Source organism: Lepidochelys kempii, chromosome 6 (assembly GCF_965140265.1).
Source record: "Lepidochelys kempii isolate rLepKem1 chromosome 6, rLepKem1.hap2, whole genome shotgun sequence".
Classification (NCBI taxonomy): domain Eukaryota; kingdom Metazoa; phylum Chordata; order Testudines; family Cheloniidae; genus Lepidochelys; species Lepidochelys kempii.
The window spans coordinates 8,366,296-8,381,600 of NC_133261.1; the positions used below are offsets into that span (position 1 = coordinate 8,366,296).

Sequence of the window (15,305 nt, forward strand, 5' to 3'; positions counted from 1 at the left end):
CTCAGGAAGTCAGTGGTGTCTCGAAGATAGCTGGGAGTGCTGGTAGCGTAGGGTCTGAGGAGGGAGTCTACATAGCCAGACAATCCTGCTGTCAGGGTGCCAATGACTCAGATGATGGGGCATCCAGGATTTCCAGGTTTATGGATCTTGGGTAGCAAATAGAATAGCCCTGGTCGGAGTTCCAGGGGTGTGTCTATGCGGATTTGTTCTTGTGCTTTTTCAGGGAGTTTCTTGAGCAAATGGTGTAGTTTCTTTTGGTAACTCTCAGTGGGATCAGAGGGTAATGGCTCGTAGAAAGTGGTGTTGGAGAGCTGCCGGGCAGCCTCTTGTTCATATGCTGACCTATTCATGATGACAACAGCACCTCCTTTGTCAGCCTTTTTGACTATGCTGTCAGAGTTGTTTCTGAGGCTGTGGATGGCATTGTGTTCTGCACAGCTGAGGTTATGGGGCAAGTGATGCTGCTTTTCAACAATTTCAGCCCATGCACGTCAGCGGAAGCACTCTATGTAGAAGTCCAGTCTCTTGTTTCGACCTTCAGGAGGAGTCCACCTAGAATCCTTCTTTTTGTAGTGTTGGTAGGAAGGTCTCTGTGGATTAGTATGTTGTTCAGAGGTGTGTTGGAAATATTCCTTGAGTCGGAGACGTTGAAAATAGGATTCTAGGTCACCGCAGAACTGTATGATGTTCGTGGGGGTGGAGGGGCAGAAGGAGAGGCACCGAGATAGGACAGAGTCTTCTGCTGGGCTAAGAGTATAATTGGATAGATTAACAATATTGCTGGGTGGGTTAAGGGAACCATTGCTGTGGCCCCTTGTGGCATGTAGTAGTTTAGATAGTTTAGTGTCCTTTTTCTTTTGTAGAGAAGCAAAGTGTGTGTTGTAAATGGCTAGTCTAGTTTTTGTAAATTCCAGCCACGAGGAAGTTTGTGTGGAGGGTTGTTTTTTATGAGAGTATCCAGTTCTGAGAGCTCATTCTTAATCTTTCCCTGTTTGCTGTAGAGGATGTTGATCAGGTGCTTCCGCAGTTTCTTTGAGAGCGTGTGGCACAAGCTGTCAGCATAGTCTGTGTGGTATGTAGATTGTAATGGATTTTTTACCTTCAGTCCTTTTGGTATGATGTCCATCTGTCTGCATTTGGAAAGGAAGATGATGCCTGTCTGTATCTGTACGAGTTTTTTCATGAATTTCCGATCTTCCAGTTTTGGACAGTTAAGATAGTGACCCTCATGTCTGTGATTGCGTGACCAGAGAGATGGAAGTGTTCTCCGACTGGTTTATGAATGTTATAATTCTGGACATCTGATTTGTGTCCATTTATTCTTTTACGTAGAGACTGTCCGGTTTGGCCAATGTACATGGCAGAGGGGCATTGCTGGCACATGATGGCATATATCACATTGGTGGATGTGCAGGTGAATGAGCCTCTGATAGTGTGGCTGATGTGATTAGGCCCTTTGATGGTGTTCCCTGAATAGATATGTGGTAGATTGCGTGACCAGAGATCAGATATCACCATCGGCCCTTTACATGCTCCTCCTCCCACTGTCCTGTCCCTGCTTTGCCCCTTCACCCCCACAAGTCCTGCTGCTCCTCCATATCAACCCCCCCCCAAACACACAGCAGGACATATCCCACTCCCAGCGCTGTGCGGAGAACCAGCTCCTGTTTGGAGCCCTGCACTTATTAACAGTCTGGCCGGCAGACTCCTTCCTTCCCCCACTGCCTCTGGCTGGGCCAGCACCCTGGGAAAGCCCAAGACCCTCCGGCCCGGGACACTGGCCAGGAGGAGCCGAGCCCTCCGTGTGTCAAAGCCCTGTGCAATCCATGCATGGGGAAGCCGCTAAGCTATGGACTGGGGTGGGAAACAATTTCCAGCCTGTTCCCAACCTGACCCTGCAGGCTTCACAGCAGCCCCCGGACAGGGGTTTAGTGCCCTCTTTGCCCTGCGGTCCAGCCCCCAAGGAGCGTGGGGCTGCTCTGTCCCCTAGGCACCCTCCCCTGCTGAGCTACCTCTCTGGCCGGGTTCTCTGAAGCCTCTGCAATCAGGTTACCTGGGCCCTGGTGCACAGTGCATTCTTAAGGCTTAACCCCTTCCTTCCCACGCTGTAGCCGGGGGGGACAGAAGGCATCTAGGTTATGTTGGTGGCCAGCAGAAGCATGGAGTCTTAGCTGCTTTATGATACTGTGTGGGCAGGAAGGGACAAGCTGCTTCCAGCCACGGTGGGGGTGGGGGGAACAAGATGAGAATAGCTCTGCAAAGACGAGGGCCAGGTCATCATTTCCTCTCTACTCCTCCCCTGTGGCTGGAAGCAGCTCCTATCCCTTCCCTCCTGCACAGTGCCAATAGGCTGCTGGTGGCCACATGCCACATTTTGGTATAAGCCCTGGCAGAAATGGGGGGAGGCATGTGACCCTGCGTGCCCCCATCCATGTGTTGCCTTGGTAAGATGTGGCACCAGGTACTAGGAGCGGCAGGTCTGACCCGGGGGCCCAGCAAGGCATGGAGGGCAAAGAGCACCAGGCAGGGAAAGGGTCGAGTCCGTCAGTCACACACACATACACCCGTGTGAGAGAGGTGTATGGGCGTGTGTGTGCGTCACCTCACCCTGCAGGCGTGGGAAGGTGTGTGTGGGGGGGTGTCACACACCCCTAAATGTGAACCCTAAAGCCTTAAAGATAAGAAGATAAATAAAAAGAATCCAACTAGGCAGTATTTCTTTTTAATGGAGGCTCAGTCAACTTGATGCTAATTTGAATGTTTGTACTGCATAGTTCTGACTGATTGCCAGTGAACTCACGAGTAATTTTACGAGGTGTTCATATCCAGCATAGGGAAATATGGTCACCCTAATTATAAAACACACCACCATGTTGGGCTCTCTGCCCTATTTTCTGACAGTCTGCCCTGAGATTGGCACTCACAGTTGTGAGCCACTCCAGACAGCATGAAATTAGGAGAACCTGGTATAGGGGGAAGGGGGCACATAGCACCCCTAGCATGGAGGGAAGTTGGGAATGGGGGGCAGACAGAGCTCCTGGCCTGAGAGTGAAGGGAGGCCCTGGTTTAGAGGGAGGGAGTAATAGGGGGCACACAGAGCTCCTGGTGGGGGGAAGATTAGGGAACTCCGGTATGGAGGGAGTGAAGAAGAATGCGTGGGGGGGTAGGGGAATGGGAGCACATTCAGAACCCCTGCTATTGGGGGAGGAATGGGGGGAGTGAGGAATGGGGTACACAAAGCCCCTGGTATGGGGGGAATGGGAGTCACACAGAGCTGCTGTCATTGGAGGGGGAAACGGGGGGTAGTATGGGAGGAGGAGGGACTTTGGGGGGCACAGAGAGCCCCTGAAATAGAGGGGCATGGGAGCGTGGCATGCAGGAAGCTTGTGGGTGGGAATGGAGGGATGTGAGGATCCTCTGGGGTGTGAAATAAGTTCACCCGACAGTAGCAACTTAGTGTGTGACCCCCTTCGACACATACACTAAACCCAGAACATAAAGTTTGCAACATCAGCCTTATCCACAGGCCTGTGTCGGGGTACTGATATGGCAGGATGTAAGAGGCTGCACAGGGTGACTGTTGAAAAAAATGAGAAAACTGAATGAGATGATGGGGCTGGCTGCCTAGACAGGGAAAGGTACTTGGACAGAGCAGTGCTGGGGAAGGTCAGGGGGAGCTAGGGTAGCTCTGGCCTGACCAACTCCCAGGCTGAGGGCCTGATACAGGGCCTGGAGGAGGTATTAGGGCTGCAGAGGGGCAGCCAGGGGAGGAAGAGGCAGCAGATCCACCCCCTTACTGATGATGAGTGGCCAGTTCAGACTGCAGTTTGCCCCTGAGGGAAGGGGGCTAGGTGAAGAACGGCAGTGGGTCACTGAGGCGAGTGGTGGGATTAGGGGTAGCCAGTTCCCTGGAGGGGCAGCACCCAGAGAGTGGGGCACCGCCAGAGGGCAGTACCCCAGGAAAGTGCACCATGGTCTGGGAGGGATGTAGGGCCTAATGTGGTGGAGCTTGGAAAAGGGCAGGTAATTGTGGGCAAGACACCACCTGCAGAGGATGCTCCTGAGTGGCGAGAGCTAATGCCCTAGCCTGGCCAGCCTCGTATCTACCTCACAGTCTGTGTGAGAATCTAAAGAGATCCCCTCCCCCAACGAAGTGTCTGTATTATGCAGTGGACGCTTATGGTAAGTCAGACATTTCAATAAGTATTCTGGGGAGAGCCGCTGGCCGGTGTCCCTCTGGGTTGACAGAAAATTGGCAGAAGAGAAGAAGTCACATCCCTAAAGAGCGCACATCATCCCCCTCTCCTGTGACCCTTGGCACCATCACAGGCTCTATTTGTATCCAGTCGTTAACCAAGAAGAAACTGAAAGGGTTTGAGCTCAGGTTCAGACTGTCCTTCATCAGAGAGCATGACTCGCAGGGCAAGAGCAGCTGCTTCGGGACACCGATATCTTTCTGCTCTCCTCCAGCTCCCAGGGACGTGCTCCCAGCCAGGAAGCTGGTATGGCAGGGCCAGGTCACTACTGAGCTGTGACTGAGAAAGGCCAAGAAACAAAACAGATCATAGCTAGAGACATAAAGGGTGACAAGAAAACATTCTACAACTACGTTAGAAGCAAGAGGAAGATCAAGGACAGGGTAGGCCCATTACTCAATGAAGAGGAAAAAAACAATAACAGAAAATGTGGAAATGGCAGCGGTGCTTAATGACTTCTTTGTTTCAGTGTTCAAGAAGAGGGTTAGTGGTAATTGGACATCTAGTATACTGAATGCCAGTGAAAGTGAGGTGGGATCCGAGGATAAAATAGGAAAAGAACAAGTAAAAAATTATTTAGACCAATTAGATGTCTTCAGGTCACCAGGGCCTGATGAAATGCATCCTAGAATACTCAAGAAGCTGACTGAGGAGATATCTGAGCCATTAGTGATTATCTTTGAAAAGTCATGGAAAACGGGAGAGATTTCAGAAGACTTGAAAAGGGCATCTATAAAAAGGGAAATAAGGACAACCTGGGGAAATACAGACCAGTCAGCTTAACTTCTGTACCTGGAAAGATAATGGAGCAAATAATTAAGCTCTAAATTTGCAAACATCTGGAAGATAATAAGGTGATAAGTAATAGTCAGCATGGATTTGTCAAGAACAAATCCTGTCAAACCAACCTGATAGCTTTCTTTGACAGGGTAACGAGCCTTGTGGATGGGGAGAAGCAGTAGATGTGGTATATGTTGACGGTAGTAAGGCTTTTGATGCAGTCTCACATGACCTTCTCATAAACAAACTAACTAGGGAAAGACAACTTAGATGGAGTTACTATAAGATGCGTGCAAAACTGGTGGAAAACCATTCCCAGAGAGTAGCTATCAATGGCTAACTTCCTGTCAGGGTGGTTAAGCACTGAAATAAATTGCCTGTGGGGTTCTGGAATCTCCATCAGTGGAGATTTTTTAGAGTAGGTTAAACAAACACCTGTCTGGGATGATCTAGATAATGCTTAGTCATGCCATGAGTGCAGGGGACTGGATTAGATCAGTGGTTCTCAGCCGGGGGTCAGTGAGCCCTTTCAGGGGGGCCGCAGAGCCCCACGGCTGAAACCTGGAGCCCCAGTGCTGAAGCCTGGGGGCCCCCCTTCCTCCTAAGCCAGGAGCAGTGCAGGTCTGAAGCCAGTGGGCCCCCTGCCCTAGTTAGGAGCAGCGCGGGGCTGAAGCCCGTGGTGCCCTCCCCATGCCCCCCAAGCCGTGAGTGTCGCAGCCAGAAGCTAGGTGAGGCTGAAGCTGGCAGGGTCCCCACATCCCCTCCAAGCCAGGAGCAACGCGGTGCTCGAGCCAGCAAACCTCCCCTCCCCCACAAGCCAGGAGCAGCAGGGAGGCTGAAGCCGGGAGTCCCAGTGCCTTGCCCCTGAAGCTGGGCATTGCACTGGAAGCCCCCCTGCATGCATACAGCCCATAGCTACCCCCTGCCCATACACAGCCCTTAGCTATTCCCTCCCTGCACCGTGAGCTACTCCCCTCATTTCACACAGCCCCTAAATAACCTCCTGCCCGCACCTGAGCGGTTTTCAAACTTTTTGAACTGAGTCCCCCCTTTCAGTTATATTTTTGGTTGCATCCCCCCAGAGCCCAGACTAGCTGGGTGACCTCCTGAGTGAGACAGGGGGTGGAGATGGCACATCCTTCCTGCACCCTGCTGTGTGGAGCTGGAATGAGCCCTGCCAGGCCTTCCTCCCCCCAACCCCCCCAAAAATAGAAGTAAAACTATGCCTATGCCCAAGTGTGTCCCCCTGGCCTGGAGCCCATGTTTCCCCGCTGCTGGGCGCTGTTGTTTTTATAGGATGTTGAATGGGGCCTCAGCAAGAAAAAGGTTGAGAACCCCTGGATTTGATGATCTCTCAAGGTCCCTTCCAGTCCTATGATTCTATGTGGAAAGGAAAAATTTCTGGAGGCCGATCAGAGTGCAGTAATGCAACACCTCGTTCACACTGACGCTGGGGCGTTTCAGCCGAGACGCACCAAGCGTTATGCTTCTGGTGGAGGTGGATTAGCAGGGGCACTCCCGCTACAAAGTCCAGGTGCTCTACGTGCCTTGCCAGTGTGGATGCGTCGTGAGTTAGGGTGCCTGGGGCTGCTTTAATGCACTCTAACTCACAAGTGTAGCCAAGTCCTTAGTGATTTTCAGCTATTAGGCTGGGCAGAAATGCTGTCCTGCCACAAGTAATTGTCAGCTCTTTTGAGCACTTAAAATAACAAAAGGCCCTATCTTCTGAACAGTGGGGAGAAACAGGTTAAACCAGACCAGGGACCCTTAGGGAGAGTTCACTCCTCCTGGCAGAGATACCTCTCCTCACCCCTCTTACCTTCACAGGAGTCAGGCATTTGAGCACCTGGCTTAATGAGTCCTTTCAGCTGTGGGTGACCCCTCATTTGAGACAGGTTAAGCACAGTTCTGCTCCCCTTTACTCATACAATAAATACAACAACACTGACAACAGCATTTCACTACCCCTTCATTCAGTACTAAAGTGATTTGTAACCCAACACAAGTCAATATTGATCACTTTGAGCAACACCTCTATATCTGATGGATATCTAGGCAGAGTAGGTGAGTTCATGTAAATACAATTTCCTCCTAAAGTCTCTCCCGCTAACAGCTAGCTGTCATGGGAGAACTCATTCGGACCCTGTTTACATAGTTATGTTAGGAAGAAGCTTCTCCTCTAAAAACGTTTCTATACAATTTCCATTAGATGGTTTCTTGCACCTCCCACTGAGACATTTTGTAATGGCCACTGTCAGAGACAGGATGGATCACTGGTTTGATCCAGTACAGCAGGGAGATGAGATACCAAGCTAGATGGCCTTTAGGTCTGATCCAATACAGCAAGGATGTGGGATACTAGGCTATATGGGTGATTGGTCTGATCCAGTACTGCAGAGAGGTGGGGATACCAGGCTAGATGGGCTGTTATTCTGGTTCAGCAAGGACACAGGGATACACGGACTATCAGTTTGCTTTGGTATGGCTGTTCCTGTGCAGCAGCCTTGCACTAACTGGAAGATGTGACCTGCAATTGATTTTTTGTTTTTAGTTTTCAATTTAAAAAACGGTACAGGCTGTCAGATTTGTTCATATTCCGTTTTTTTTTTAATTAAGGGTTTTGTTTTGTTGAAGTGTATCCTATTTAAAGAGACTCTTGGCATGTCTATTATTTCATGTAAAATGCTTCCTTTAGGCTCTTCAGTGCCTGCTCTTTAGTTATATTTTTCCAGTCTCCTGGAAGTTCTGCTGCTTTAGCACCATACGCTCTAGCTAACTGGTCATTGAATGATTTGAAAACAAATTTCCGGAAATCAGAAGCATCAATGCTGGGATCAGGCTGAATGCGCCAGTCTGGGTAGTAATGGCGGTAATCTTTGTAGGGATGAAATTTCCCATCTGCGGCTGCAGTTCGGAATTCACGATTGGAAACCACATCAGAGGAGCATATGGAATGCTCAAGCTTTTGTGAATCACAATCCCTGAAGTTCCCTAACCCTTTGGGTCGATGGACTGATACAAAATGCTCTTTATGGTCAGTGCCTCCTGCTTCACAGGGGGCTTCACAGAACGGACACTGCTTCCCACAGCCAAACACTCGCTTGAAGATCTCATCCTGGGGTTTCACTGGCAGGCTGGAGAGTTTGGTCTCAAGTTCCAAATGATTAAACTGGGTTAAGATTTGTTGTTCCAGCTCCAGAAGGAAGATTTCAATGTTACCAGAAAGCTGCTCAATTTTTGCTGTGGTTTTAAACTGTACTCCAACTAAGCTATTGCTGGAAATGGCCAGGTCCTGCTGCAGCTCTTTGCAAAAGCTGTCTAAAAAGGCAGAAACTGTGTTATTGTTTTTATTTATGGAGTTTTTCAGAACTCCCTTGATTTTATTTATTATTCCGGATAGAATCCCTTTCTCCAAATCTCTCAAACTTGCCTTCCCTCCATAGTGGTCTATCAGACATCTCTGTATCCAGGATTTGACAAACTCTTCATAGTTACTTATGTATTTCACATAGTTGCCAAAGTTCATCTCTTCCAGCAGCTTCTTTAGCAAAAAGAACTGAAAGAAGCTTCGGCTGGCGTATTCAAGGGCCTGTTCACTGCTGAGAATATTGTCAACTATTTCTAGTCCGAGCCTTTTGTTGACATAACCCACCAGGGCAGGTTTGAGACACTGATCACAGAAATTCCTCACCCTTGTTTGGCTCTCTTTCTTTTCCAAATAGAGATCAGTAAATATGGAGAAATAATGAGGTTTCAGCTTCTCCAGACGTTGCTGAGGATCGTTTTCTTTGATAAAATCTTCATGCATCTTCTGAAATGCCCAAGCTGCTTCCCCCAAACGTGACGCTTCAGGTCAACTTCAAACAAAGGAGAAGTGTGAAGTTTCTCAATCTCCTCCTCTTTTAACCTCTCATTAACCATATGCAGCAGTTCTCCACAATAGGTTTCATCATAGTCTGTTTTGGATTTAACTTTTTCTTCAATGTGTTTCTTGCATTCAGTCATTAAAGATAGAGCAAGCTCTTCAGTTTTACAGTAACATTCCTGTGAGAAGTATTCTACAACTGCTCTGGTCCATTTTAGGTTTAAGTATTCCTTCTTCATTGTGAAAGACTTCATTCTATAATCCAGCAGGCTTTTTGCATGTTGCAGTATCTGTCTGACAGCACCCGCTCTGTGCTTCAGATCCTTTCTCAGCTGGAGATCCATATCTTGAACAACTTGACATTTCTGTAAAGTACAGAGCGTTAACTCTGACAAGGTTTCTCGTCACATCGTTTCAAATTCTTTCTTCAGTTTCTCATGGTCGAGTTTATCTTCTCTGTTTCGGCATTCAGCCAAGAGTCTGGCAACTTCCCCTTCAATTTTCTGCTTGTACCCAGACTGGATATTGTCTATCTTGCGCTGTCCTCTTCGTATTCGAATTGCTTCCTCACAGTTACTGGTTGAATAATTTTCAAGTTCTCTTTTGAGGCTATTCGTGCTCCTTTTGAAATCTTCTCTGTACTTTTCTATCAGGTTCAAATTTGGAGCTTCACCTTTCAAATACTGTTCTAAGTTATTCAAGAGCTTCTGTTCTCCCTGCTGTAGTTTCCCTTGTGCTTCCATTTTTAAGCTGTGAAAGAGATCACCCTCTAGTGTCTCTGGCAGCTGATTCTAGATAAAAGTTTCTTTTTCAGATATCCAGAGATACATCTCCTTGCGGAAACCCCATTGCCATTCAGAATACTTCACAGACAGCAGGTTATAGGCTTCAGCTACAAGGCTGTTTCTAAAGCTAAAGATGAAGTTCTCATGTTTCACTGACTTCCACAAGCTCTTCAACCATACAATAAAATCAGGAATATCCTTTCCAGCTCTTTTCCGTGAACGGTTCTCTATGAATTCAAACAGTTATTTCTTTAGCTTTCACACCCTCTCACTGTATCCAGTGTTTACGGGAGCCATGGGAGGGACTTCATGCCACAAGCCAGGTATGTACCAATTGTGTTTTTCTGGGTCATACTCCATAATATCAGAAAATGTCATTTCCCTGCTTTGCTTTTCCATCCTTGCTGCAGCTTTGGTCATTTCATTCAGCTGCTCCAGGAGGTGTTTCCTGTCCCTCATATTTTGAACATGAGCAGACACATCACTGACGTTCTGGTGCACAAACTGGCAGTTTGGCTGTTTTCCTATTTCCTCCATTCTGAGAAATGCCTGGACCACAATTTGCAGAACATCCTTCATTTCTGTGGCATTCTCCATGGCCATGTTAACGATGGTGACGTCACTCAGTCCAATCACCAGGGTGGCCAGCTCATTGTCATGTTGATAACTGTCTTCCAGTGCTGTTAGTTCAGGGGCCTTCAGACCTTCAGTGTCTATCACCAGGATGAAATCACAGCCAAGCGGCTCCTGAACAGCTTCTGTAACTTTAATGAGCGTCATGAAGTCTCCTCGCGCACTTCGACCGCTACTCACTGCAAACTGCAGGCCGAACATGGTGTTGAGAGGATGGATTTCCCAGTGCTCTGCACTCTCAGCACTGTTATAACCACCATTCTGGATCTATCCCCTAGCCTGATATGGAGATGAGTTAGAACCTCTACTACCCAGTTCATGGGGATGTTGGAGGCATCTCCATCGGTCAGCTAAACAGGAAACCCTTCCAGCATCAGGTCAGCTGCTATGCATGGGAGACGGGTGAAATGTCTTTGGCTTTCTTCCATTTTCCCTTCTTTAACCATTGAGCATTCAGCTTCATAGAACTGCCCCAACTCACGCATGAAATACTCCACCCCCAAGGAACTATCAGATATTAATTCATCTAATTCCTCCAGCTGTTTTTGGTCCACTCCTGGAGTTTCACATTTCTCTTTATAGTCCGCCCGCATTTTAGAAAGATTCGCCTCGCAATATTATCCAGGATAAATTTCATCCATTTCAGAAAGTAATGTTTCTCCACTGGCTTCAGCTGTACTATTCCCTTGATGAACTTAGTCAAACCATTAGTACGGTCACACTGATTCTGCTGTCTGCGTATCTCTAACCATTTCTGTTTCAGTGCAGATTTATAGTCTTCAATGGCCATGACCCCTTGCCTTTTCATTCGGCACATCTCTTCTTCCACTTTAGCCAAGTTTTTCCATAGGTCTCCTTGCAGGCTCAGCATTTCCCTTTTGTATTTTGCCCCATCTCTTATTTCTGCAGTGATTTCTTCAGTATATTTGCTCACACATTGACATGCCTGACAGTCCTCATTCACCAGGATTCCTAGGTCAGGTGCCGTCACAGCCATGGCTTCCAAACTCACTGTCTTCAGAGATGAATTCACTATGGTTCCTATGGTGGACTGCACCTTTTTCACAAATCCTGCATTATTCATGGTACGATCTTTCACCAGTAGCTGTGATTTGCTCAGCTTCAACACTGAGGACAGCTTATTAAGGAATCCCAGAGTTTCTTTGGGTTTCTTATTCTTGTAGTTGAGGATGAAGTAATATTTAGAGCTGGATTCTTTCCAAGATGATATCAGTGCCTATTCTCTCTCACCGATGCTCTCGGTAACTATGAACACTGCGGAGGAGACCTCTGTTCAAAAGCTAAACTGTAGCCAGTGGGACTCAATGTCTCCACGCAGATTTGTAACTGCAATGGGTTCTGGGAAAAGATCAGAATTTTCCATCCCCCCAGGGAAATACCAGGCAATCTCAACCAGCCCATCTGCGATTTTCCGAAGGAAGTTCCCAGACTCCATGTCCCGCACTGATAAAGAAATCGTGGTGCTGCTGGGAGGGGCTGAGAACCTCATTGAGGAGGTGGGACTTGGAGAAGCTGCAGCTCCCCATCCACACAAAAGAAATGGTTGGCATTGACGTGAGCATCAAGCTCTCCTCTCTGAACCCTCTGTTCTCTGCCAGGGAGTGCGGCCTCCACTTCCGCACAATGTCCCTCATGGCCCACAGTATTAGGGTGCACTTGGGGGTGTCAAGGGTGAGTAGCAGCAGAGGAAAGGCAAACTGGCACATGGACATTTTGGACAGGATCTCCTGCTTTAGGAAGCTGTCTGAGCAAAGCAGAACAGCACAGAGAACATCAAGAGGTTGCAGAGAAATTTTCATCTCAGTGTCACTAAAACAGAAAGTGCCATCAATATGCAGCTTCTCCTCATAATCACCCATTTCTTCTGCAGGAGCCTTGTGCCCAATGCTTGTATTTCTGGCCGTCCCATTCAGAGCCATGACCTTCCTCAGGAAATGCCAAGGTAAATCATCTAATGCCTCTGGAATCTTGTTCTTGATGCTTTCTGGGCAAATCTCCAGGACATCCCTCAGCCTGATCTTGATGCTTCTGTGCTTCTCCAGGTTTAATCTGGACAGAACATCTTGAAATGCTTTACTTCTTTCTGCAGAAGGAAGTTAAAACAAACCAAAATTTCAGAGTAGAAAATGGTGACTTTATATACAGTTTACTCATTCCATAGACAGCCTGATGTTTGTAATTTAAAGAAAAGCAGTACCCAGTAAGTAACAGATGACTTATACATCCTGGGTTCAATTCTTCTCTTACTTATATTGATATAACAAAAATGAAGCCAATGGGATTACTTCTATACAAATAAAACATAGTTCTGGCCCACTTTGAACTCCGCTAATGTGAGGTTGGTTTGCATTTTTTGATCCCAATCCTTATCCTCAGTGCAGTGCAGAGTCCACTTTAAAATGGCTTAAGTGGCCAACTGAGAATTTCCTAGAAAATCTTCCAGTATAACCAGCTCTATGACATCGCAGCTCACAGCTACTGGAGGAGGGGGCATAGACTCAGGACCCTGTCTCTGTGGTGATCCCAGAAGCTGGAATGATCCCTTGGCTGCTCTAAGCTGCTGCTCAGGATCAGACTGGTGCCTGGCAGTCTGAGGATCAGGTGGCTGTGATGGTAGCCTTCACCCCTCACCCTGAGCTGTGCTGGGCATCAATGGCTCATCCGGAGGATCTGACCCTTTATTTCCCTTTCAGCAGTCAGTGCAGATTACACCTTCTGGGTTACGCCTTCCTTTTTGATTTTCTTCATATCTTCCTCCATCTCTTTGCTGGGACATGTCTTTTACAGGTGTAGCTAACAGCACTGTGGCTTTGCTTACCTCCCAGCGACCAAATCAGTCCCTTCACTCACGCTACTTCCTCTCTCCTTTTGGGGAGCTGTGAGGACTGTCATTACTTACAAAGCAAATTTACCCACATTGCAACCTGGGGAGCTAATGCTAAGACACCTCCAGGCCAGTCCTGGTACGGTAATGTCTCCGGTGCAGTGTTAGGGTATTTGGACCTGATAAACGATTAACCCATTTATTATGTGTTATAGAGACATTATTAAGGTCACAAGAGCAAACTATTCCACTGCACAGGAAAGATAGGAAGAATGGCAAGAGACCACCCTGGCTTAATCAGGAGATCTTCCATGATCTAAAAATAAAAAAAAGAGTCCTACAAAAAGTGGAAACTAGGTCAGATGACAAAGGACGAATACAAACAAACAACACAAGTATGTAGGGGCAAAATTAGAAAGGCCAAGGCACAAAAGGAAATCAAACAAGCTAGGGACATAAAGGGTAACAAGAAAACATTCTACAAATACATTAGAAGCAAGAGGAAGACCAAGGACAGAGTAGGCCCATTACTCAAAGAAGACAAAAAACCAATAACAGAAAATGTGGAAATGGCAGACGTGCTTAATGACTTCTTTGTTTCGGTTTTCACCAAGAAGGTTGGTGGCGATTGGACACCTAACATAGTGAACACCAGTGAAAATGGGGTAGGTTCAAAACAGGAAAGAGCAAGGTGAAAATTACTTAGACAAGTGAGATGTCTTCAAGTCACTAGAGCCCAATGAAGTGCATCCTAGAATACACAAGGAGCTGACTGAGGAGATATCTGAGCCATTAGCTATTATCTTTGAAAAGTCATGGAAGACGGGTGATATTCCAGAAGACTGGAAAAGGGCACATATAGTGCCTATCTATAAAAAGGGAAATAAGGACAACCCAGGGAATTACAGACCAGTCAGCTTAACTTCTGGACCCGGAAAGATAATGGAGCAAATAATGAAGGAATCAATTTGCAAACATCTAGAAGATAATAAGGCAATATGTAATAGTCAGCATGGATTTGTCAAGAACAAATCATATCAAACTGACTCGATAGTTTTCTTTGACAGGGTGACGGCCGTGTGGATGGGGGGAAGTGGTAGATGTGGTATATCGAGACTTTAGTAAGGCATCTGATATAGTCTCAAATGACCTTCTCATTAAAAAACTAGGGAAATACAACCATGATGGAGCTATTATAAGGTTGGTGCATAACTGGTTGGATAACCATTCCCAGAGTAGTTATCAATGGCTCACAGTCATGCTGGAAGGGCACAACGAGTCGGCTTCTGCAAGGATCAGTTCTGGGTCTAGTTCTGTTCAATATAGTCATCAATGATTTAGATAATGGCATAGAGAGTACACTTATAAAATTTGCAGACGATACCAAGGTGGGAGGAGTTGCAAGTGCTTTGGAGGATAGGATTATAATTGAAAAAGAGCTGGACAAACTGGAGAAATGGTCTGAGGTAACTAGGACGAAATTCAATAAGAACAAATGCAAAGTATTCCACTTAGGAAGGAACAATCAGTTGTACATGTACAAAATGGAAAATGACTGCCTGGGAAGGATTACTGCAAAAAAGGGATCAAGAGGTCAGAGTGGACCACAAGCTAAATATGAGTTAACAGTGTAAGACTGTTGCAAAAAAAACCAAACATCATTCTGGGATGTATTAGCAGGAGTGTTGTAAGCAAGACATGCAAAGTAATTCTTCTGCTCCAGTCCACGTTGATTATGCCTCAGCTGGAGTATTGTGTCCAGTTCTGGGTGCCACATTTCAGTAAAGATGTGGACAAACTGGAAAAAGTCCAGAGAAGAGCAACAAAAATTATTCAAGATCTAGAAAGCATGACCTATGAGGGAAGATTGAAAAAATTGGGTTTGTTTAGTCTGGAAAAGAGAAGACTGAGAAGGGACATGATAACAGTTTTCAAGTACCTAAAAGGTTGTTTTAAGGAGGAGGAAGAAAAATTATTTTCCTATCCTCTGATGATTGGACAAGAAGCAATTGGCTTAAATTGCAGCAAGGGAAGTTTTGAGAGGAAATTTTTCCTAATGTCCGAACTGTCAGGGTGGTTAAGCACTGGAATAAATTGGCTAGGGAGGTTGTGGAATCTCCGTCATTGGAGATTTTTAAGAG

General features: G+C 46.7%; 1 pseudogene; it reads right to left on the reverse strand.

The window, feature by feature from the left end:
• Window positions 1-7,704: 7,704 nt before the first annotated feature.
• Window positions 7,705-15,305, reverse strand: part of LOC140912906 (up-regulator of cell proliferation-like) — a 55,374-nt pseudogene continuing 47,773 nt past the window's right edge.